At 43.9% G+C, this 24,077-nt stretch overlaps 1 pseudogene; it reads left to right on the top strand.

Moving 5' to 3' along the window:
- The first annotated feature begins 5,538 nt into the window (after positions 1-5,538).
- On the top strand, positions 5,539-6,541 carry LOC123636536 (annotated as a pseudogene).
- The last annotated feature ends 17,536 nt before the right edge of the window (positions 6,542-24,077 follow it).

Genomic DNA, 24,077 nt, shown 5'->3' with positions numbered 1-24,077 from the left:
CATTTGGTTATTTTCAGATTTTGTATGAAGCCATAGGTGGGGGCAGGTAGGGATGTGGAGAGAGCACAGATAATGGCTGCAATAGGCACAGCCTTGGTTTACTAATGTTTGTCTTTAAAAAAATTACATGACATCCATCACACAAGCTTGGATGGTAGTGATGATCATTTATTTTATATAATTATAAGTTATCACTTGTTCTATCCAAACCTAGAAATGCAGCTCAATTCTGTCCTGCACACTCACTGTCTTTGTCACCACTAATGGTTGCCTCTATTTCCAATGCTGACTATGCAGTTCTAGCCAGAGGGCCAGAAGCACATGGCAGCTCCAAACGATGAAGATGGGTGATTTCAGAGTCTGTTGTAGCCCCCTGGAAGAGGGGGTTTATACTCTTCCAAGGAGCCTTTTGTTCATATAGATTTTCACCCAGCTTCTTAAAACTGCTTATTCAGAAAGGTTTTCAGGCCCACTTACCAAATAACATTTTGTATGGAAAACAGCAGAAGTAAAGGGATTTAAAAAAAGAAAAAATGTAGAGGGCTCTAGAATCAGACAGACCTGTGTTTCCATCTACTCACTAGCTATAAGACCATGAACAAGTTATTGAATCATTTCCGAGCTCACACTTTCCCCATTTATCAAACGAGGGTGATAATTACTTTATTGTCTTGTGATATTTAGGTGAAATAAAGTAAGTACTCAAAACATATACTGTTTTCCTTGTTTGTTTACTACCACACACTGATCCACAAATCATACTTTAAGTTCTCTTTAGTAATTGTTATCAATGTAATATTTAAAAAATACTGAGGACGTTCACCATGGCAACAATGAACCAAACCTGGGGACAAAGTGAGTAAAGTGCCCACCTTCTAAGAAGAGCTGCAAACTGCTGGGTCCAGGAACTGCCCTGGGCTGACCAAGAGGAGACACACTGAAGGTCACTTCGGTCCTCCTTCCTGGCCTGTAAAAGCAGCAGTGAGGGAAGTAGGGGACTCACAGGAGGTGGGGGCATCAGCCTGGTGAAGCAAGTGTTCCTAACAAAGACGTTTGCTCGTCTCTGAAGCCAAGTGATGGGGTCTCTAAGAGAATCGCTGGTAAAGACTGGGGGTGCCTGGGACAAGGGCAGGCAGGCTGTCACGCCCAGACAGACACCTCTCCAGGCCAGCAGGCTGGCTCAGCTGCCCCACAGCCTAACTGAAGGGAGGGAGAAGGGACGGGAAGGTAGGGCAGAGGCAGGACCTGCGGTGGAGGTCCCTGCACGCCCACGCTCGGACTGCATTTTCCTGTGGTTGCGTCCCAGAAAGGAGGCAGGCCTGCGTTATCTGGTCAAGTCTCCACCGAAGATGGCTGGGAACAGGCAGGAAGAGCTCCCAGGGAAGCGGCCGCTGTGGTCTCTGGACCTAATCCTGAGGGGTCTTGAGGTTCTCAAAGTTCCTCTTGGTCATAAATGGCAAAAAGAATTTAGCTGTTTCCAGGGCCAGGCGACATCGAGATGGCTGAACTTACCCTGACATCTCGTGGCTCCACACGGAATAGGCGCTTCACTAAGAATTATTCCTCGGGCTGGCAGAGTGGTGTCTGAGAACAGAAAATAAGAAATAAAAACCAACTTGGTTTTTAGACAATATTAAGATATTCATTAATTGTATTTTAGAGGATATATATGAGAAAGATAATATTTAACTACAGTAACTACTCATTTATTTATTATTTTTTTGCTAATACAAATATTGTAGACAGTTGTCAAAAAGCATGACTTACTCTGCTCCCAAGCAATTTCCAGTGTGAGATGCCCCTTCCCTTTACTGTTCAGTGGTCTGTATTTGAGCCCTCTGTCGATGCCAGCAAGTATTTCTAAGAAAACTGAGGAGCACTGGAATGTTCCATGGGCCCACCTGTGCCCTCAGCTCCTCATACTCCAGGCTGAGGCTGGGTCCTCTCCCTGCATCTCCTCCCGCAGGTCTGTGACCGTAATTATTCCATGCTGTAACTATTCTCTCTGGTCTGTTTTGCCAAAGAACATGGGCAGAGATGATTCCTTCAAGCACAACTTCCAAAAGGGCTGTGAATTAGACTTTGCTAACACAATGACGTAAAAGAAGTACAGTGCACAATAGTGAAAATTAAAAACACAATCCCAGCTTCTATTATCCTAGAATTCATCATCTGCTTTTTCTCTTTGACTTCTCTACTGGCCACAGCTTCTAGCACACTGCCAAGCTGCTAGGGTCCGTACTTTTGCCCCCAGAAGAGTCTAAGCTTTTAATGTACTCCAGCGTCAAAAACGCCCCCCCCCCTCCAAGTCCTGTCTCTGGTTCCTGCCAGAGGAAGCAAAACATCACTCCATGTTCTTGACTTCTACAAGGATGTACCCACCCACAACCATGCTGGTGACACTTTTAAAACATTCGGAAGCATTTGAATTTAGATTACTTTGCCAATGTTAAGAGTTTCCCAAAGAAGAAGGCAAGAGCTGTGGGGACATGGCTCACTCCACCAAGGATGCTGTGAAAAGCCTGGGGGTCCAGACCTGCTGCAGGGCAGAGCCAAAACAGAAGGGCCCTGCTAGGGCAATGTTGCATGGAAATGTGGGGTCAGAGCCACCAGAGGGTCCCCACTAGAGTAAGTGGAGCCATGTTAGTGAGGCCACTCAATATCCCAGAACCGTAGAGGTACCAGTTTGCAGCATGAGCCTGAGAAAGTCGTAGACACTAGACTCCAACCTGAGAGAGCTGAAGCTGGACTGGGCCCAGACAATCCACAGGGACGGGGCTGCCTAAGGCCATAGGAGCCCAACCCCTGCACCAGTGTGCCCAGGACCAGTCACCCTTTTTATCTTGCCTATTTTCCCCTTTTGAGGTGGGAATGTCTACCTATGCCTGTTCCAACATTGTATTTTGGAAGTGGATAAGCTGTTTTGATGTCACAGGCTCACAGCTGGAGGGAATTTGCCTCACAAGAAATTGTGCTTTGGGTCTCACCCATATCTGATTCAGACGAGTCTCTGGACTTTGGACTTTTGAGTTGGTGCTGGAACCAGTTAAGACTTTTGGGATTATTGGGATGGAGTAAATGTATTTTGCATCGTGACAAGGACATGCATTTGGGAGTGGTGCAGGAGTGGAATACTATGGTTTGAATGTTCCTTCCAAAACTCATGTTGAAATTTCATTGCCATTGTGATGTATTAAGAGATGGGACTTTTCGGGTAATTAGGTCATGAAATCTTTGCTGCTATTAGTGAATTAGTGCCATTATTACAGGAGTGGGTTAGTTGTCTCAGGAGATTGGCTTCCTTTTTCTTTCTCTGTCCCTCGCCACCTGATGCCTTCTGCCATGTTATGACACAGCAGGAAGGCCCTCATAAGATGTGGGCCCTTGATCTTGGGTTTCCCAGCTTCCAGAACCATGAGTCAAGTGAATTTCTGTTCATTAAAAATTACCCAATCTGTGGCATTCTGTTGCAGCAGCAGAAAATAGACTAAGAAACCCACCGTCCACGCCCCAGGTCATGGATCAAAGCTTATAAGACTGAGATGGAAATGGGATATTGGCTCATTTTGCTAGGTATGTGTACGCATTAACCAATATACTTTACAAAATTAATTCTTACTGTTTAGAATCATCTGAATTGCTTCTCCTCTCCAACATATTGATCCTTTGGAGTTCATTATAACTCTCCCAAATAGCTTTAGAATGGGTTACAGATGACAAAAATGTATGTTTTCCTTAAGAAAACTGAGATTTGTGTATATCCCAATTTATTAGCAAGAAATGAAACATTTTGACAGATGACATTTATTCTACCTGTGCAATTCTTGTCTCTCCCATTGCCTCTCTATCTCTTTTATTTCTCTCCCTTCCTTTTGTCTCTCCATATCCTCCCATATTTTTTTACTTTCTCTGGACTCCAAACTCCCACACCATTTAAAAAGAAGACAAGTATCAAATGATGCCTCCAGAAACTTATCACTGGATAAAAACACTCTTGGATAATTAATTGCAGGCTCTCATAATCTTTCTTTTTGGTAATAAATTGCTTTAGACAAGTGACTTCTAAGTACTACATGAACTGAAGTTCTGCCAGTTAAAACATTCTTTATTGCGACTGGCTTTTCTGGAGACGTGGATTATAGTCTAAGATCTCAGATAACTTCTTAGAGCTCAGACACAGATCTCCTAATGGAGACTGGACACACTTTAGCTTAATTAACATGCAGACAAAGAGCAATATACTCTCAAAATGAACCACTCTTTCTTTTCTTCTTCATTTGAATATCATGGCAAACTCCATTCACCTTTGAATAGTTTCCTGGGAGAGTAAGGACAGGCTTATAATAATCACAAAATCTCTTGGAAACCGACCCCTCCATAACAAAGCATCTACTATAAAATATATTTTCTTTGTGTTAGGAAGGAGGAAGATAAGACATTCCATCCCTCAGCAAAGGGGATTTGACCAATAAATGTGACAAAAAACCTAGATGTTTCTGGCTACAATGGCTGGAAGAGGCATTTATTTATTTTTTAATTTTGTACACTAAGTAATCCAGGTTGATGTCTGAAGGACTCAGAGAACTTTTGAAAGTGGATTCAACTTAGAAACAAAAGAAGGACACTTCTGTCGCTACTGTTGATGTTTTCTCCAGAATTAGAGATGCAGAAAGACTGGTTCATGGCCTCATACAGATTCTTCTATAAAATTCAATAGGGGACCAGAACTTACAGAGGTTTTGTTTGTTCGTTTGATTGTTTGTTTGCTTTTGTGCAGAGTTCTTAAATTCTCCCTTTGAAGGTTAGGGAGTAGTGTTTTATAGAGGTGACAGTAGCTCACAGTTTGTGGTGGGGAAAGACATGTCCCATAAAAACATAGGATATGTTACTAAAATAGAGTTTTGTTGCTGTGAGCATATCTTAACATTTTATGACCTGAATTTTTATTTCTTTGCAAAACAATTCTTACCCTTTAACTTAGTGAAGCATGTTTGCATAGGTCTTTTACAAAATGCCAGAGTTTCTGGAATCTGCTGGACAGAGGGGCTCTTTGATGAGCATGTAAGCAGCCATGCCTGTGGTATAAAGCCCACTTCCCACACTGTGGGAATTTTTATTTGGTGGGACTTCAAGGTCCCTATGTGCTTCAAGTGTTAATATTAGTGTGTTAGGGGAAAATGGCATTTCCTACAACCTCCATGAGCTGGAAAGTTTTGTTTTTATTTGATTTAACCATAGCTGTAAACATCCTTAATCTCCTTGTCTTCATCATTTGAGTACATCTCCCATCAATCAAATAAGCAGCATAAACATTCTTTCCTTTTATAAGAGATGTAAGAAAATTGATAAATGCTGAGGAAAAGTGAACATGTTAAGTTTTAAAAAAGATACTGATGGGCTTCTCTTGTGCGCTGCCTGGTGTCTGGCTGAGCCCAGGGAGCCGCGGCGCCTCCTGCTGAGGAGCCCTCACCGCAGCCCCAGCCCTGTCCTGGTTGGAGACTGCAGGGGGAGGCGACAGCGTGGGTGGCAGAATAGCTTATGATGCTTATCCCCACCCAGCATTTCTGAGACACTGAGCAAAAACCAGAACACCTCCAGCTGGAGAAGTGTGTTCCACCACCCTCCCCTGGTCCTGTGGGAACCATGTGGTTTATCCGTGACGGCTGTGGAATTGCCTGTGCCATTGTCACCTGGTTTCTGGTCCTCTGTGCGGAGTTTGTGGTCCTCTTCGTCATGCTGATTCCATCCAGAGACGACGTGTGCAGCATCATCAGTGGAATTGTGTTCAACCTGCTGGCCCTCTTGGCCCTGGCTTCCCACTGCTGGGCCATGCTGACGGACCCCGTGAGGGGCAGTGCCCAAAGGAAATGCCACTAAAGAATTCATCGAGAGTTTACAGTTAAAGCCTGGGCAGGTGGTGTACAAGAGTCCCAAATGCTGCGGCATCAAGCCTGACCGAGCCCACCACTGCAGTGTTTGTAAGCAGTGCATTCGCAAGATGGACCCCCACTGTCCCGGGGTCAATAACTGTGTCGGCAAGAACAACCAGAAGTACTTCGTCCTGTTTACAATGCGCATAGCTCTCATGTCCTTGCACGCCCTCAGCGTGGTGGGATTCCACTTCCTGCATTGCTTTGAGGAAGACTGGACAAAGTGCAGCTCCTTCTCACCACCCTCCACGGTGATGCGCCTCATCCTGCTGTGCTTTGAGGGGCTGCTCTTCCTCATTTTCATATCAGTGATGTTTAGGACCCAGGTGCATTTCATCTGTGCAGATGAGACAGGGCTTGAGCAGCTCAAATGAAAGAATCAGCCCAGGCAGCACACGGGCAGCTGGCAGTTGGTGAAAGAGACCTTTGGCGAGGACTTCTCCCTGAACTGGTTCAACCCCTTCTCCAGACCGTGTCAGCCAGAGATCCCCAGTGACAAGGACTTGGTGCAGCAGGTGGCATCACTGTCGGACACTGACTACACTGAGACGATGAAGGAGCAGTCAGAGGAGATGAAGGATGAGGACTCTGTGGAGGCGATAGATGAATAGATGCTGCTGCGGGGAGAGATCTGAACATGAAAACGTGCCTACCCACCTTCCTGCGGGGCTTTTGGCCAAAGGGACTCATGTGCGTGACACTCCCAGCACCCCAATGCCTCCCTCAGGCCCTCCCTCTCCTTGCCACCCCTTGGAGACCCTCCTTCCTCCTCTCTCCACATTGGGCCACGTCTGGGGGGGTGGCCTGGGGACAGCAGAGAAAGATGAGGGACTTTCTCTGAGTTCACTAAGACGAGTTTGTCCCAAGAAGCATTGTCAGGAGCCATTCTCCAAGGCAGGGCGGCTTGCACAGCTCTTCCCAGTAAAGGAAGCCTGACCAGGGTGGCTCCGGGCACAAAGGCTTTCCTCGGGCTTTCCTTGAGACTCCTGTCTTCTCCTGGGAAGATTGGGGCCCTGGACAGGGCTTCCCCCACTGCATACTGACAGTAGGAGATGTGGCTGCCACATTTACCTCCAAGGGGTCAGGCTAGGTCTGAGAGAAGGCTGTACACACGCAGGTGGGACATGCCCAGCATGGACACGAGCCTGAATTAGGATGGTAGCACCAAAAATGAGCTCCTCTTCCAAAGACACTGGAATCTCCACTGAGTCAGACAGCTTGGAGCTGTCCCACCTGCGGCTGCAAATCTATCCATTCACAGGTGTGGGTAGAAGGATCTATTTAGAGCTCCTGGGGACTTGCCTGCCTCCCCCATGAGAACTTAATTTAACTTTCCGTCTCGGAGGGAATCTGACAGCACATGCGGGTAGAACTGACGAGAAATCCTGCCTGTAATTTTAGGCCAGCTTTCTCAAGACGATGCCCATCCTGTCTCTGCAAGGATGAGTGTGGCCCAGGCCCGCAGACCGATGGACCAGGAAGACAGACAGAGGCAGACAGACACACGCACAGCCTGCCAGGGTAACCTGGACCCTAGTCACCCCACTGGAGCCTGGGGAGTCTGACCATCACCGAAGGTATGATCAGGGGTCCTGGTGCTCCTGAACCCCATTCCAGTGGTCGTTTCTGCACCAAGTCCCACAGAAGGGTTTATATCCCAATTTGGGATAAGAAATGGATTCCCTTCCCCCTCTCCCCGGCGTAGGCCTCTGTACCCCGGCTCGGCCGGCGTTGGCAGAAGGCACAGGCACTAAGCAGAGCCTGCCCGTGCCCGTCTCTGTGTGAGGGCCGCTCCTCCAGCTCCAGGCAAAAGGGCATGAGTCTTCGCCCAAAGAGGCCTGTGGCCCCAACTCAACGGGGAGGAAGGTCGGTGTTTGGAGGTACAGCCCGAGGACCCCGAGGCAGGAAGCAGAGCCAGGCGGTGGCGCAGTTGCGGGAGAGCATCCTAGGGCGCGCCGTGAAGGCTGAGGACTCTGTCAGAGCGACCCTCCGTTGGGGAGCCTTGCTCAGAGGGGCCAGTGCTCACACGGCCTCCGCTGGCCTGCCCTTGCTCAGAACTCTCCAGTTGTGTCCCACGAGAAGGGTGACGGCAGGACTCCAGCATCAACAGAGCCACCAGAAAGGCCAGGGCCTCCACTCCCACCTGCAGGCCCCATTTCCTGGTCCGCATCAGCGTTAATATTGAGTGATGACAACGGAAGGAGTCCGAGTCAGCTCCAGAGGCAGTTAACTCGCTTTGGGGGAGAGCCGTCCTCTGACCGTGCAGACCGCTGTTTGTTTGCCTTACCTGGAAGCAGCCCTGGGCTGCCAGCGTGGTGGATTGTGTACCAAAGAGACGGCAAGGAGGCCAGCAGTGCCAGCTCCCGGAGTCCCCTAGGAGGCAGCAGTTAGAATAAGGGGAGAGGGTTTGCCAGTCTGTTTGCTGACATCAACCTCTGCGCCGAGTTCAGGCCCGAGGTCAGAGGTGTCTGCAAATCCCTATGGCCCCTGATAAATGTTCTTGCACATTTGGGTTAAAACTGCCCTTCGTAGGGGCCAGTGTGGCCTGAAAGCAGAGGTACTCACCGGCCCGAAAGCCAATTCTGCTTTCAGATCGGTTGCTCTGGAAAGGAAGGTTGGGGTGGGGAGGCATTTGGGGTGCACACAGGCAGACCCTGCCCTCCTTCCCCACCATCCCCACCTCCAGGCTAGACCTCAGCCACATCCATCCGCCCTGTTCTGGGAGATGCTGAACTGGGCCACAGCCAGGGTCAAGTGAGTGATAAGTTGTCCAGGATCCTGAGCCCTGTGGCCCCACACCAATAACACAGTGGCCTTCTCTCTGTGGTAGCTGTTGACAGCATAATATTCTGCTTAGCCTCAAACTGAAAGCCTTGCTGCTGATGTCAAAACAAGATGAGGACTGACAGGGAGGAAGGCTAGGTGCAAGCCTTTGCCTCTGTTTGAATAAAACGCTCTTTGCCCAAAAAAAAGAAAAGGTACTGATTTTTCTCTGTGCTATTTCACAACTGAAGGAAGTAAAACCTCTCTTATGATTCAGAACTAAAAAGAGAAGGTAGACATGTTTAGGACACATCACTCACTAAGAAATTATAATTATCAAGCTGGGAAAGAACCAAAAGTTAGAGACAATGAGATTATCTAGCCTCTGATTTTTAATTCAGACTTTCCCCTGGAGTGTTCAATAGCCCTGTGAGCACTGGGAAAACCGACTTTGTGGTTGCATGGCTCCACCCCTTGGACAGACATGTGCCAGATGTCAAATAACACTGGACTCTCCTAAGGGCTTTGTACTGTGTTCTTATCTCCCAACCTCTGTGATCTCCTTCCTCTTCCACCATGCCTAAGACAAAATTTACTTTGATATCTCTCTATCTCTCTTTCTGTCTCATCTGAGGATTTACAAAAACACAACATGGCCTTGAAGGCCCAACATTATAAAGTACTGTAAGAATGTGTATGAATAAGAACTTACATATACCCATAATGGGAATGGAAACTGTTTTTAACACTTTGAAGAAGCATTTGCTGTATTTGGAAAAATTTAAAATTTGTGTATCACCCAATAATTGCTCACTTATATTTTCTATATCTGTAAAAAGGTGATAATAATTTACCTCTCTCACAGGGTTGATGTGGGGTTAAAATGATTTAATGTATGAAAAACATTCAAAAGTTATATTAACTCTCTTTAAATTATACTGCAGAGCTGCAGTAACCAAAACAGCATGGTACTGGCATAAAAACAGACACATAGACCAATGGAACAGAATAGGCAACCCAGAAATATATCCACACCTCCACAGTGAACTTACCTTTGGCAAATGTTCCAAGAACATACCCCAGGGAAAGGACAGTCTCTTCAATAAACGGTGCTGGGAAAACTGGATAACTGTATGCATAAGAATGAAGCTAGACCCTTATCTCTCACCATATATAAAAATCAAATCAAATCAAAGTGGATTAAAGAACTTAAGACCTGAACCTCTGAAACTAATAAAAGAAAACATTGGGGAAATGCTTCAGGACATTGGTTTGGGCAAGGACTCCTTGAGTAATACCCCAAAAGCACAGGAAACCAGAGAAAAATTGGCCAAATGGGATCACATCAAGCTAAAAGGCTTCTGTACAGAAATGGAAACAATCAACAAAGGGAAGAGGCAACTCTCAGAATGGGAGAAAATATTTGCAAACTACCCAACTGGCAAGGGATTAATCACTAGACTATATAAGTAGCTCCAAGAACTCAATAGGGAAAAAAAAATCAAATAATCTGATTTAAAAATGGACAAAGGCTCTGAAAAGACATTCCTCAAAAGAAGACATACAAATGGCCAATAGGTATATGAAAAAATGCTCAACATCATTAGTCATTGGAGAATGCAAACCAAAACTACAATGAGATATCATATCACCCCAGTTAAATTGGCTTTTATCTAAAAGGCAATAATGAATGCTCGCAAGGACGTGGAGAAAGGGAACCCTTGTACACTGTTGGTGGGAATATAAATTCGTGCAACCACCATGGAGAATGGTATGGAGGCTCCTCAAAAAACTAAAAATAGAACTACTGTGTGACCCAGAAATCCTATTGATATATATTCAAAAAAGGGAATTAAGTATCTCAAAAAGATATCTGCACTATGATATTTATTGCAGCACTGTTCACAATATCCAAAATTTGTAGTCAACCTAGGTATTCCTTAACAGATCAATGGATGAATAAATAGTGGTACATATACACAATGGAATATTATATAGTCATAAAAAGAATGAAATCCAGCCTTTGCAACATGGACAGAACTGAAAAACATTATGTTAAGTGAAATAAGCAAGCACAGAAAGACAAATGTTGCATGTTCTTACTCAAATGTGGCAGCTAAATATTAAATACAATTGATCTCATGGAGACAGAGTAGAATGATGGTTACCTGAGACTGGGAAGGGTAGTGGGGAGGGGGAGATAAAATGGGGATGGTTAATGGGTGCATAAATATAGTTAGATAGAATAAACAATATTTGATAGAACAACAAAGTGGCTATAATCAACAATAAGTTAGGCTATACTTTAAAATAATGAAAACAGGGGAATTGGAATGTTCCTAACACAGAGAAACGATAAATGCCTGAGGTAATAGATTTCCCAATTACTCTGATTTGATTAATTCACATTGTATGCCTGTATCAGAATGTCACATGTACCCTATAAATATACAACTATTATGTACCAATAATAATAAAAACTTTAAAAAATTAAGTCTCTAGAGGGTCAGGGTTCAACTGAAAGCACCCATCACAGCCCATTCATTCATCCAACAGACAAGTATTGAGTGCCTACTGTGTGCCCAGCACTGCACATAACACTGACTTAGCCACTGTAAATTGAATCCTTAATTAACTACCGCAATGCGAGATGCTTCTTAGGCCAGGACAAAGATGGAGAATAATAATGCTCTTAAAGACCTTTGTTTAATGGTAAGTGCTTAGGGACCTCTGTCCTCAATAGCCCTACATTAATCCCCAAGTGTTTGAGCCTGCTATGATTTTCAACTGTGTTTTCCCAAATCCTGGAGCTTTTTATAGTAGTCTGTAATATAGAAAATAATTTTCATCTACAAATAATATTAAGAAATTAAAGGGCACACTGTTAGTAACAAATAGTGAGAAAAAGTTTTCCCTGAGCTCAGCTTCTTTTTTCATTCAGTATTAGTCATGGCATTGATTTAAATGGCAGTCTTATGGCCTTAGACACTTTGACTTAATTGTTCAAGCCCACAAAATCTGGAGGGGTTAATACAAGAAATTTATTTTCATAAAGTACAGGGCATGATATGGGCAAACTGTAGTAGTCGCTAAACACTGATCTAGTTGTACCTTATTTTTTTTTTTTTTGAGACAGAGTCTTGCTCTGTTGCCCGGGCTAGAGTACCATGGTGTCAGCCTTGCTCACAGCAACCTCAAACTCCTGGGCTTAAGCCATTATTCTGCCTCAGCCTCCCGAGTAGCTGGGACTACAGACATGTTCCACCATGCCCGGGAAATTTTTCTATATATATTTTTAGCTGTCCAAATCATTTCTTTCTATTTTTAGTAAAGATGGGGTCTCACTCTTGCTCAGGCTGGTCTCGAACTCCTTACCTCGAGCGATCCACCCGCCTCAGCCTCCCAGAGTGCTAGGATTACAAGCGTGAGCCACCACACCCGGCCTACTTTTTTTTAAACAAAAAAGAACACTACTGTGACAGTAAGTTCCATGTTCTTAGAGTAGTCTAGAGGAAGATTTAAGAATAAAAAAGCAAGAAACAAGATGAGATACAACACAGAAATATTTAATAAAATTAAAACGTAGGCACACATTGTAACACTATGCATTTTGTAAAAACTCATACAAAATAAAAGACATACATTAAACATATGATTTCCTTTTGAGGAGGTTAGGAAAAGAAGGGAGTGGGCAATTGGAATAAATAAATAACACAAGGGAGCAGACTTTGAGGGATTCATGAGGATACTGTGCTTTGATGAACTCAACCCTCTGCTGCTGAATTTCCCCACCAACAAAAGACATGCTCAGAATAGTACAAAAACGCACAAACTTTCATCTTGAATTGAAACCAAAGAAAGACGACTGTGTACAAAATTTCTTGGATGTAGAAGATCATGAGTTAACATATATACATGACATCAGCTCACCATTTGATCCTATTAAATATTTCTAACTCTAACAAATATTTGTTGAATGCAATCTGAGTACAGTGTAGTGTGTCGTAGCATGATTTTACAAATGGTGAAAATAAATATCACTTCCGGGAGGCCTCCATTGGTCAGGTGAAAATAATGCCTAAATCAGTGAAATTAAAGGTGTGGTCTGTAGACCACTGCTGCCTGGTGCATATTTTACTACTGGCCTGGAATAGGATTAATACAGCAATTGAGAGCAATTCTTTAGAAACTTTCACTGCAATTTGACTGTGCCACAGTATCTAAGAGAACTTGCTTTATGCAATGGAGATAAAGACCAGGTCAGATGTTGTCCAATTCACATGATGAGTCACAAATGGCAGGCACTATGTAATTGCTGAGCACAGTGGGTCCATGCTCTGGAACAATTCCCCAGATAAAGAAGTTTTGAGTTGGGACCCATTCTACTAAGTGAAGTATCCCAAGAATGGAAAAATAAGCACTGCATGTACTCACCATCAAATTGGTTTCACTGATCATCACCTAAGAGCACATTTAGGAATAACATTGATCAGGTGTCCGGCAGATGTGGGGGCGGAGAGGATGGGTGTATATATACATAATGAGTGCGATGTGCACTGTCTAGGGGATGGACACTCAGGGAGTGTGGGGGCAAGGGCAATATACGTAACCTAAACTTTTGTACCCCACATTATGCTGAAATAAGAATTAAAAAAAAAGATGTTTGTGACAGATTGTAAATCAATGTAATGTTTTCTTCAGTGAAAAAGTCTTATTATTAAAAAAAGGAAAAATCTAGAAGTAAACATTGTGCTTAGCGAAACAGTAAAACATGCATTCTAGAAAGGGTAATAAGTTTAATTCAAGGTTTTTTGGTAGGTAATAACGTGGAAGCTGATAAAAAGCAACTTTTATTGTATGTGGAAGCATGTGTTTACTGAAGGGAAAAGTTCAGTAGAGAATGTTTGAACTATGGAATAAACTCAGCATTTCCAAGGTAAGCAACCAATTTGATACTGATTTTAAAATGAAACTGGACAGTCTTGCTCATTTGTCTAAAACTTTGGGCATTTCAGTGATTTTAATACTGCTTTGCAAGGAAAAAATTAAACACGTCTTTCCAGGGCAGATAAAGTCAAAGGGCAAAAGCCCAAGTTAGAAGCTTGGAAGCATGCTATGTCTGCAGCTAAGTTCCACCACTTGGCAACAATTATTAACAAAGTAATTGGTGATCAAGATACTGCACATTTGCAAAAGTTTATCACCAAAAAACTTAGAAGTTTACAGAATATTTTGATGTTTTCTAGCAAAAGAAGATTCATGCCTAATATTCGTGTGTCCTGATCTCCCCGCAGCCACCCATAGCCGGGGGCCACCCCGACTGGGAGGGGGACGAATGCATATCCCAACTCTCCCTTTGTGCAGCCTAGGCTCTGCGCTGGCAGCCAGGGGGGCTTTGTCCTTGCTCAGCCGGTCAGGGGCCACGGTGTTCCCAGCCCCAGCGCCCCCTCCGGGGCGCTCCCGGACTCGCCCGCCGCAGCTACCCGCGGGCCCCCCGCAGTTGCCGCGGCCACCCGCTCCCGCTTCAGCCGCTGGGCCCGGTGCCCGCTCCCGTCTGGGCGGCGGTGGCGGCTCGCCCAGCCCCGGAGCCGGGGCGGCAGGAGTGCTCGGAGCCCGTGGTCGCCAGGGCCTGCTCGCCATCTGGCCGGCAGGGGGCGCCATGGGCCGGGCGCCCCTTCATTTTCTTTTCAGTGTTGCTGGCACCCAGGCCTGAGCTGGGGAGAGGTGGGGGAGGGGCGGCAGGGCCCAGGGTTCTGTCTTTTGGGGTGAACAGATTCCCTGAGTGGAGTTAAAGAGTCCTTATGTATGTCTCCACTAACACATCATTTCCCATTGTTGGAAATTGTTGTTGAGTGAAACACAGAGGAAGAACACAGTTTGAGTTGTTTTTTTCCTACACTTGTCACCCATATGCACACCGTAACAAACACCATGTATACTTTCTGAAATTCTGCTCTTTTTCCATGTTATATGTCTCCTATGTGTCTAAATTTAATTTTATGTTTGCCGAATTTATCAATAAAATATTTTGATTTCTAGTGTATATCTTTGTGCATTTTTATTTCTTTAGTAATTCTTTTTTTTTTTAAAGCATTTATCTGCAAAGGACTGGAAATAACAAGCTGGTCCTTACTACAATTATCTTGAGAAGGTATCAACCTAAATATTAAATAACTTGAATAAACAATACATACGATTAAGTGTTATGGTAAATGTAAAGACAAAGGCATATGGAGGGCGGAAAACCTTACTACTTGCGTGACTCTTGAAAAATGCCCTGTACCTTTATCTCATTTGAAACTCTAGACAAGGCCATGAGATAGAGATCACCAAGCTCTGACAAGCTGTCTGACTCCAAGGCTTAACCATTAGCTAATTCTGATAAAGGGTAACACTTGCAGAAGGCTACTTACACCTGCCAGTGTACAAAGAGGGGGTCAGTTCTCCCTCTTGGGAGTTCTGCCAAGTAGCTTATGCTTGCTTCTTCTGGAAGGTTTTCAGATATTCTTTTAATGGAAACATGACTTATTGGAGAAGGGACAATTTTAGATTTTAAATCTCTATACATACATCCCTAACTTTTACACCAAATATACAAGGTTTGTTGGTGTGTGGGAAGTGGGTGTTTTTTGATGCCCATAGAAGTAGTATCCAAGGAGAGTACGGATGAATTGTGACATACGTATCATTTATTGCAACAGGAGTGAGCCAGTGTTTTGTCCTTTGAGGTGAACAGATTCCCTGAGAGCAGTTAAAGGGTCCTTATGTGTGTCTCCACTAATGCACCATTTCCAAGGACTGTAAGGCAGCGACTTCGACAGATCAAGGAAGTGATGACAGTGGCTTAGACTAGAGTAGAAGGGATAGAAAGGGAGAGACACGGGTGGACTTGAGAGAGATTCAGGAGGTGGGCTACCAGGAGCAAGTTACAGCCCCGCAGAAGCAAGATCCAGAGAATACCGTCATGTAAAACTATATTTAAAGTTAATGGACACACAAAACTATTCAATATATTGTTTAAGAGTACAAAAGAGTTGAAGTCAAACTACAAATAAAGGCAACTGACGAATATGCAAAAAGTTAAGGATAGTGGCTACTGAGGGGGTGCTTGTTTGGGGCATTGGCACACAGAAGGCTGCTAAGGTAATAGGTGCTCTATTTCCTAAGATCAATGATGGCTACACTGGGAGTCCTTAAGTAATTCTCTTTCTGCCTTTCACCTGCATTGTATGTATTCCCTCTAGTGACTCAGATATTTATTTTCTTAAGATGGGGAAAAGTAAGCAGATACAGAAACCTTGACTTACACTGATAAACTTTGAGAGCCTGAGCCACAATACTGGTTCCTTGTCTAAAAGAACTTTCTACTTAAAAAAAAAAAAAAAAAAAAACTGTTTTTCCTGAATCTTTTTTTTTTCAACTGGAAGTTCCTCTGAGGGAAGAACTGTTGCCCTGATCCTCACATTTGGAGCCCAGCCCTCAGAGCCTCTCCTACTCACACCCAAGCCCCCAGATTGTGCCTCCCCAAAGCCCAGCGGGCACCTGGGGACTCAGTTTCTCCCGGTTACTACTCCTCACATCTATGGTCCAGGCTTATTTACTGTCACCCTCCAAACTCATGGGCGTGGCCAGGAAAGTACTTCAAAGTGGTGGTGGCAAATGCTGGTGGCAGAATCAGGACAACGGGAAGGTCACAAGTCTCTGACCCCTCCCCACGAAGTGTTTTTGTGAAGCCTTTCCGCTTGGCTCCCGGGGCCCAGTCACCCAGCTTCCTGGGAATGAGCCTCAATCATGAGCCGCCTGAAAACCTGGGACATCTGGCTCCGCTGGAGCAGGGGAGGCGGCTAGGCGAGAGGGAAGGCTCCAAGGACATTAGCGGTGAAGCTGGGTGGGGGCCTCTGGCACAGGGACAGTGAGAGGAGGACGTGCCTCCATGAAATAACAGGTGGGTGGGGTCAGGGATGGGGGAGCGTGAGGTCACAGGGGTCACATTGTGACACACCTGGAGCGGAGTGGGGGATTGGCCAGGCAGGCAAAGGGGGGTGATGAAAGCTGCTTGCCGAGCTTGAGTGCAGCTGAGCCGGCCTGGACTTGAAGGGCTGAACTCCGGCTCCAGCGCCCTTTGGCTGTGACCACCTTCCTGTGGTCATCTCTCAAGGTCACCCTCTCGCCGGCATCTTCCAGTGGGTCTCAGGTATTCTACAGCTTCCTGCCCTCTGCTTCTGAATCCTCCAGGACTTCTCAGTTCCTGGCTGCCGCAGTCCTCCACTTTGCCACTTCGATTTCCAGAAATTTTGTCTGGAGCCAGCCCTGCTTTCCAGAGTCTTCAGCTTACCGGCTCATCCTCCCTTGTGTGTCCTGTTCGCCGGGATGTCCAGATGACTGCAATGGAGACGGCCACGTGAGTGTTCCGGATCGCTGTGCCTGTGAGAGATGCGTCCTGTCAGCGAGGACACAGAGCTTCATAGCAAGGTCGGTTTTCTTAGTGAGAAACCCCACGCAGTTCCCACTGTAGCCTGGGCCGCAGAAAGAGAATTCAGGTGGTGGGAATGAAAGTGGCCACCTGAGAGGGGTCCTTAGAAATAAACCATCCGAGAGCTCAGCTTGGATGGCCAACTCCAGAAACATTCACCAAATGCTTTCACAAAGAGACCATCAAAAACCAGGGTGGGGTCGGGGAGGGGGGCTCCTTGTTCCTCCCAATGAAATTGGGAAGTTTTCTACTATCTCTCAATGATGTCCCGACTTGTGAGGTCTTCCTCTTCTGGAAATGGAGGGGTTGGGCTTACATCTGAGGTAAGGCCTACATCTAGTCCTAGTGAGTCATCAAAAGTGCTCAGTAACTTAATGACCTCAGAGCTGGGCCCTCTTTTGGCCACATCTGTAGCTCCAAGCAGCCTGAATTTTTCTGGAGGGAGGAGTGATGTTTTTGACATGGATGCCTCTGACATCAAGTTTTTCCTGCAAATGCCAAGCATGATCTCACTTGCTAGAAGATTTCCCCCCCCCCATGTATCCCATGTATTTATTTATATGTTTATTTAATGGTAAAATTTTAATTATTTTTATTTTATTTTGATAGAATAGGATACAAGTTACATTCTGTTACATGTATATGTGATACAGTGAAGTCTGGGCTTTTGTACCCATCATCTGAATAGTGTAAATTGTACCACATAAGTAATTTTCATCCGTCACCCCCTCCTCCCTCCCTCCTTTTGAGTCCCCATTATACCATTCTGTGTGCCCTTGTGTAGCCATAGTTTACACTTATAAGAACATACGGCATTTATTTTTCTGTTTCTGCTTAAATTTATGGTCACATAATTTTTTAAGTTATAAATGAGCTTGACAACTCTGTAGGATGCAAGATCAAACTACAAAAATCAATTGTGTTTCTATATACTAGCAATAAACAAAATGAAATAAAAATTTCTTTTAAAATAGTATGAAAAAGAATAAAATAGGAATCAATTTAGCAAAACATTTGTGAACCTGTACACTGAAAATTATAAAACATCATGGAGAGAAATTTAGAAGATAGGAATAAGTGGAAAGACATTTTGTATTCATTGATTAGAGATTCGGTATTGGCAAGATCACAATTCTCCCCAAATTAAACTCTAAACTCAAAGCAATCCCAAGAAATATCCCAGTACACATTTTTATTGGAATAGACAAGTTGATTTGAAAATTTATATGGAAATGCAAAGGACTTAAAATAATGAAGACAATTTTTTATATAAAAGAATTAAGTTGATGGACTTACTTATCTGTTTTCAAAACTTACTATAAAGCTCCAGTAATCAAGACATCATGGTGTTGCCACAAGGTCAGGTATATAGATCAATGAAAATTATTTGAGAGTCCTTAAAAAATGTTTAAATTTATGGTCAGATGGTTTTTGACAAAGGTATACATACAGTCTTTTAACAAATGGTGCTGAGACAATTGAATATCTTCATGCCAGAAAAAAATTATTACTTCACACAGTACACAAAAGTTAACTGAAAGTGGATTATGAATCCAAATGTAAGAGCCAGCCCTTTAAAATTTCAATAAGAAATAGGGAAAAATATGCATTACCTTGTGTTGTAAAAAATGTTCTTAGAGACAACATCAAATATATACTCCATAAAAGAAAACATTAAAATGGAATTTATAAAAATTGTCAAGTTTTGCACTTCAAAAGATACCATTGGCCGGGCGTGGTGGCTCATGCCTGTAATTCTAGCACTCTGGGAGGCTGAGGCGGGTGGATCCCTCGAGGTCAGGAGTTCGAGACCAGCCTGAGCAAGAGTGAGACCCTGTCTCTACTAAAAATAGAAACAAATTATCTGGCCAACTAAAAATATATATAGAAAAAAATTAGCCGGGCATGGTAGCGCATGCCTGTAGTCCCAGCTACTGGGAAGGCTGAGGAAGTAGGATCACTGAAGCCCAGGAGTTTGAGGTTGCTGTGAGCTAGGCTGATGCCACAGCACTCACTCTAGCCCGGGCAACAGAGTGAGACTCTGTCTCAAAAAAAAAAAAAAAAAGATACCATTAAGAAAACTAAAACACAAGCCACACACTGGAAGACGAAATCACAAATAATATATCTGAAGATAGACTTGAATCCAGAATATATAAATAACATGTAAAACCCAACAATAAGAATACAACTAAAAAATGTTCAAAACTTAAACCTGAGTTTCTGGCCATGAGAAGGGAGGTCAGACATGCTTTATCATGCCCCTCCCCCTTTTTGGAAATATTATTCTTTATAACAGTAAGGTGCTAAATCATTAGCAGGCCTAAGGCTATACAAGACAAAGGTCAACCACACCTATAGGCCATCAATTTACTTAACAGATCACTTGAGTTTCGGTAAATGTTGGGTGACTTGTCTCTGATTAACATATATCCTTATCTTAAGTTAAAACTCTCCATGCGTTTAGACAAAGCTTCATTTCTTAAACCAATACAAATCAAAGAATCTTTAAACCCATCTATAACCTGTAGTCCCCCTCTTTCCTGCTTTGAGATGTCCCGGCTTTTTAGGCCAAACCAATGTACACCCCCCCTACCATATACTGACTTAGGGTCTTACGTGTAATTCCTGTCTCCATGAAGGTATAAAAGCAAACTATAACACAGCTACCATGGGCACTTTTTCTCAGGACCTCTGGAGGCCATGTGCTCTGGGCTGGCACACATTCAGCTCAGAATAAAACTTTTTAAATTATTTTACAGAGGTTGGGTCTTTTTCCGTTAACATCTGAATGCAGACAGAAATATGGACATTGTCTAAACTATACAACTGATGAAACACCTCTCTCTCCTAGATAATATGAACAATAATGGCTACTTTACCAATCACAGCTTTAACCTCACTTCCTCCCAAATTCTAGATAAGATTTTTTAAGATAACCAATCATAGAGTTAACACCTCTTCCTGAAAGCATCAACTTCAGAACAATGATTCAATTACTCAAAATTTCCCCTAAAGCACTATTAAGGACTCAATGTTTGTGTTCCCCTAAATTCAAATGTCAAATGCTAACTCCCAAGGTGATGGCATTAGGAGGTGGGGGCCTTGGGAGTTGTTTAGGGCATGAGGGTGGAGCCCTCATGAGTAGGTTAGTGTTTTTATAAAACAGGCCCCAGAGAGCTCGCTTGCCCTCTGTCTACCACTAGAGGATACAACAAGAAATTGGCAGTATGCAACTTGGAAAAAAGATCCTCCCTGGAATCCAACCTTGCTGGCACATGACCTTAGACTTCCCAGCCTCCAGAACTGTGAGACATAAGTTCCCACTGGTTATGAGTCCCCTAGTGTGTGGTACTTTGTTACAGCAGCCTGAACTGCTGAAGGCAAGAACCTAAGTCAAGCCTCGGATCCTACACTGCTCTTTCTAACATGCTCTTACTGAGAGACCCCACAGTTCTCCATGGTGTTTGCCCTCATTTTAATGAGCAATAAACTCAACTTGTTCAGCCACATGTCTGTTTCTCGGGGTGTTTTCTTGAAGGGCTCTGATGATACAGAATAAAGAATCCTTCCAGTGTTACATCCCTGGATACCTAGTTAGACGTGCACTTCCAAGGACTATGGTTTAAACAAAAACTGAAATTACCATGTAAGAAAATGACCTCAAGTTGTGACCTCCCATGGATTAAACTCCTTATTTTAGTTTATTTCCTTTTCTTGTGTAAATAGTTAGCAGTAACTATTTAGAGTATTAAGTTGGTGTCATTCTTTTAAAAAAATTTATCAAGCCCTGAGGTGACTCTGATGCAGAGGCCAGGTTGGGACGCCCTTGTCTATGTCAATGAGATGGAGGTGACGAGAGTCTGACATTTACTGAGAGCCCAGTCTGTATCCTGCACTACTCTGCATGCTGAGGACAAAATAGTGATTAAAACTAACCTAAATCCATGGCCTCCCAGGGCATTTATCCTCCTGGGGGACCTGGGCAATAAGCCACACACAGTGTGTGCATTTTGGGATGGCTGCAAGGGGAATGCTTCAGAGGGTGAAATTTTAAATTAGGAGGCTTCTTTGAGAAGAGGACTTTTCATTAAAAGTCTGAGGGAGAAAGCGGTGAGAAGAGCTGTCAGAGGGATTCCAAGCAGAGGGAAGGCGGAGTCCAGGGAAAAGGAGGAGGCAGAGGCGCTGGAGCAGTGTGAGGAGGGCGATCCCTGGGAACAGGTGGGCAGATCCTATGGGGGCTGTGAGCACAGCAAAGATGACACCTGCGGTGGGCAAGTATATACAGAAAAACACAATAAAAATACAGAAAATATGTGTATTTCTAAAACTGTTATCATTTTTTAAATTTTCCATTCCTATTTCACGAGCTTCATTATTATTAATAGGAATCAACATCCAGATAATAATCATTTAGATACACCCACCACATCATGGAATAGATGCGACTTTCTCAAGCTGAGTGCTCAGGAGTGCAAGAGGTAACTTACTGTTTTGTATAACTAAACTTAATTTCTGGTTAGACAGCCATGAATCCCAGATAGTTCAGGGTAAATTTAATCATGCAGCTTTTTCTAAGGCAGTTCTGGGATTTCACATTCAATTTGGGATTTCCCCTGCTTCTTCTCAGAGTGGGTGTTTGTGCCACTTCTCCCTACCTCCCTACTGCCATTCACACAGGTGCACGTGGTTGTCATCGCTGCCCCAGGCTAGGACCACTGAAATAGCTGAGTTTCTAGCTGGTTCCCTGTATTCTGGGGTCCCCAGATCTAAGGGATGTCCCTTATGCTTCTTCCACCTTGGCCTTCCCCCTGGGTGGAAAGTAACCAATAGCCTAATTCTCTTGATTTTCCTGAATGATTTTATTTCCCATTGGCTGTGGAATTTTTGCCCAGGCAGGCTGGAGAAAGGAAGGAAGCTTTTGTCAAGTGTTTTTCAATGTCTTCTCCTATGTCAGTTGTTGAAATGGGGATCTTGGCTCCAGATTCTTCAAGGATTCAGTCTCACGTTTCTCAGAGCTTTTTCTCTCAAAGTTGTTGTCTCTACCATGGGCTTTGAAGCTGTATGGTGTGTGTGTGTGTGTGTGTGTGTGTGTATGTGGCATACCTATAATGGAATGCTACAATGAAAACGAATAAACATAAACTATGGGTCAATAAAATAACATAGAGGCTGGGCGCGGTGGCTCACGCCTATAATCCTAGTACTCTGGGAGGCTGGGGCAGGCAGATCATTTGAGCTCAGTAATTTGCGACCAGCCTGAGCAAGAGCAAGATCGGTCTCTAATAAAAATAGAAAGAAACTAACTGGACAACTAAAAACATACAGAAAAAATTAGCTGAGCATGGTGGCGCATGCCTGTAGTCCCAGCTACTTGGGAGGCTGAGGCAGGAGGACTGCTTCAGTCCAGGAGTTTGAGGTTGCTGTGAGCTAGGCTGACGCCATGACAATCTAGCCCTGGCAACAGAGTGAGACTCTGTATCAAATAAATAAATAAAACAACATAGATACATCTCAAATCTTATATGTGCTCACATACTATTTGACTTCATTTGCATAAAATTCTAGACAATACAAAAAAATCTATAGAGCAGAAAGGATATCACTGTTTGTTTAGGAATGGGGCAAGAAGGAGAGATTTGAAAAGGTCAGGAGGAAGCTTTTGAAGGTGAAATACACATTCACTATTATGATTGTGCTGATAGGTTCACAGTGTCTTCATATGCTAAAACATCGAATTGGGTATTTTAAACATATTCAGTACACATTTGTCAATTATAACTCAATAAAGCTGTTAAAAATGGGATGCTTTAAAGACAGGCTCTTGGGGCAGCTGTGTTGTTATAAGCAGTGACATGTGAGCAGGTGAAGCCACGTCACTTCATGTCTACCTCTTATAGCTCTAGTCTGCCCATAATGGCCTCTACAGGTGAAAAAGCTCTTTTTTTTTTTTTTTTTTTTTTTACTCTCCATAGAACCTTGATATCTATAGTATGGGGACATAAAAGTATATGGTGGTCTGACCCTTGCCAGTTGAGCGGCCTGGGTCATGGGGTGGGGTGATCAGGAGGCTGTCTGAACTTGCTGCTGTCAGCTGCCACCCCAGCGTGCATGGACTTTCTTTCTGCAGAGTCTTTCCTATGGGCTTAGACGTAGTCTCCCCATAGCTGTCCTGCTTCTGGTTGATCACTGACTTATTTTTCTCCCCTCTGCCAGCTGTAGGGCCAGGTTCTGCAGGGTTGGGGCTCAGCAGGGTGGGCATTCTCTACATTTTATCCACCACTCTAGTTTTTGTCTTTGAAGGTTGAGGACGAAACCCTAGATAAATCTTTGGTAAATTTATCAAGTCCCTGTCACTGTTGGAAACCTCCTGAGCTATACCCTGGAGCACTGGTTTGACACTGCAGACACTTCTCCTGGGATGGAAACTCTCCTAAATATTGTCAGCAGGACAGTGTGTGTTTATAACATTGTCGGGAGGTGGCTAAGATGATAGAGCCCCAAAGCTGAAGTCAGTCTCCTTTCTCAATGACAGTTGGACATTCCCCTTTATAGAAGATGCAGACAACAAGGGTGATACATCTAATCCTTATTGCTCCATTTGTGAAAAATATCTGGTACAGAGTTTTGCTTGGGAACCTCAGGGAAAATCTGGCTTACAAGACAGGAAGGAAGAAATGTTATAAACATGACTGTCACCCTGACACTAATTCATCAGGGCTTTGGGGCTTGTGTGACCTCAATGTAATTCCTTCCCTAAAATGTTCAATCAGGTATTTTATTAAAGTGAACTTTTAATCACCAAAGGAGGTTTTCCTGAACTATGGTCACGGCCAACAGAGACATTAGATCGTTTGAAATTGTTAAGTGGAAGGGACAGAAATGCATAGGGGTGAAGAGTAGGAAGGAGG

Source organism: Lemur catta, chromosome 4, assembly GCF_020740605.2.
Source record: "Lemur catta isolate mLemCat1 chromosome 4, mLemCat1.pri, whole genome shotgun sequence".
In the NCBI taxonomy this organism is placed as follows: Eukaryota; Metazoa; Chordata; class Mammalia; order Primates; family Lemuridae; genus Lemur; species Lemur catta.
This window is presented reverse-complemented; position numbering and strand designations above follow the sequence as displayed.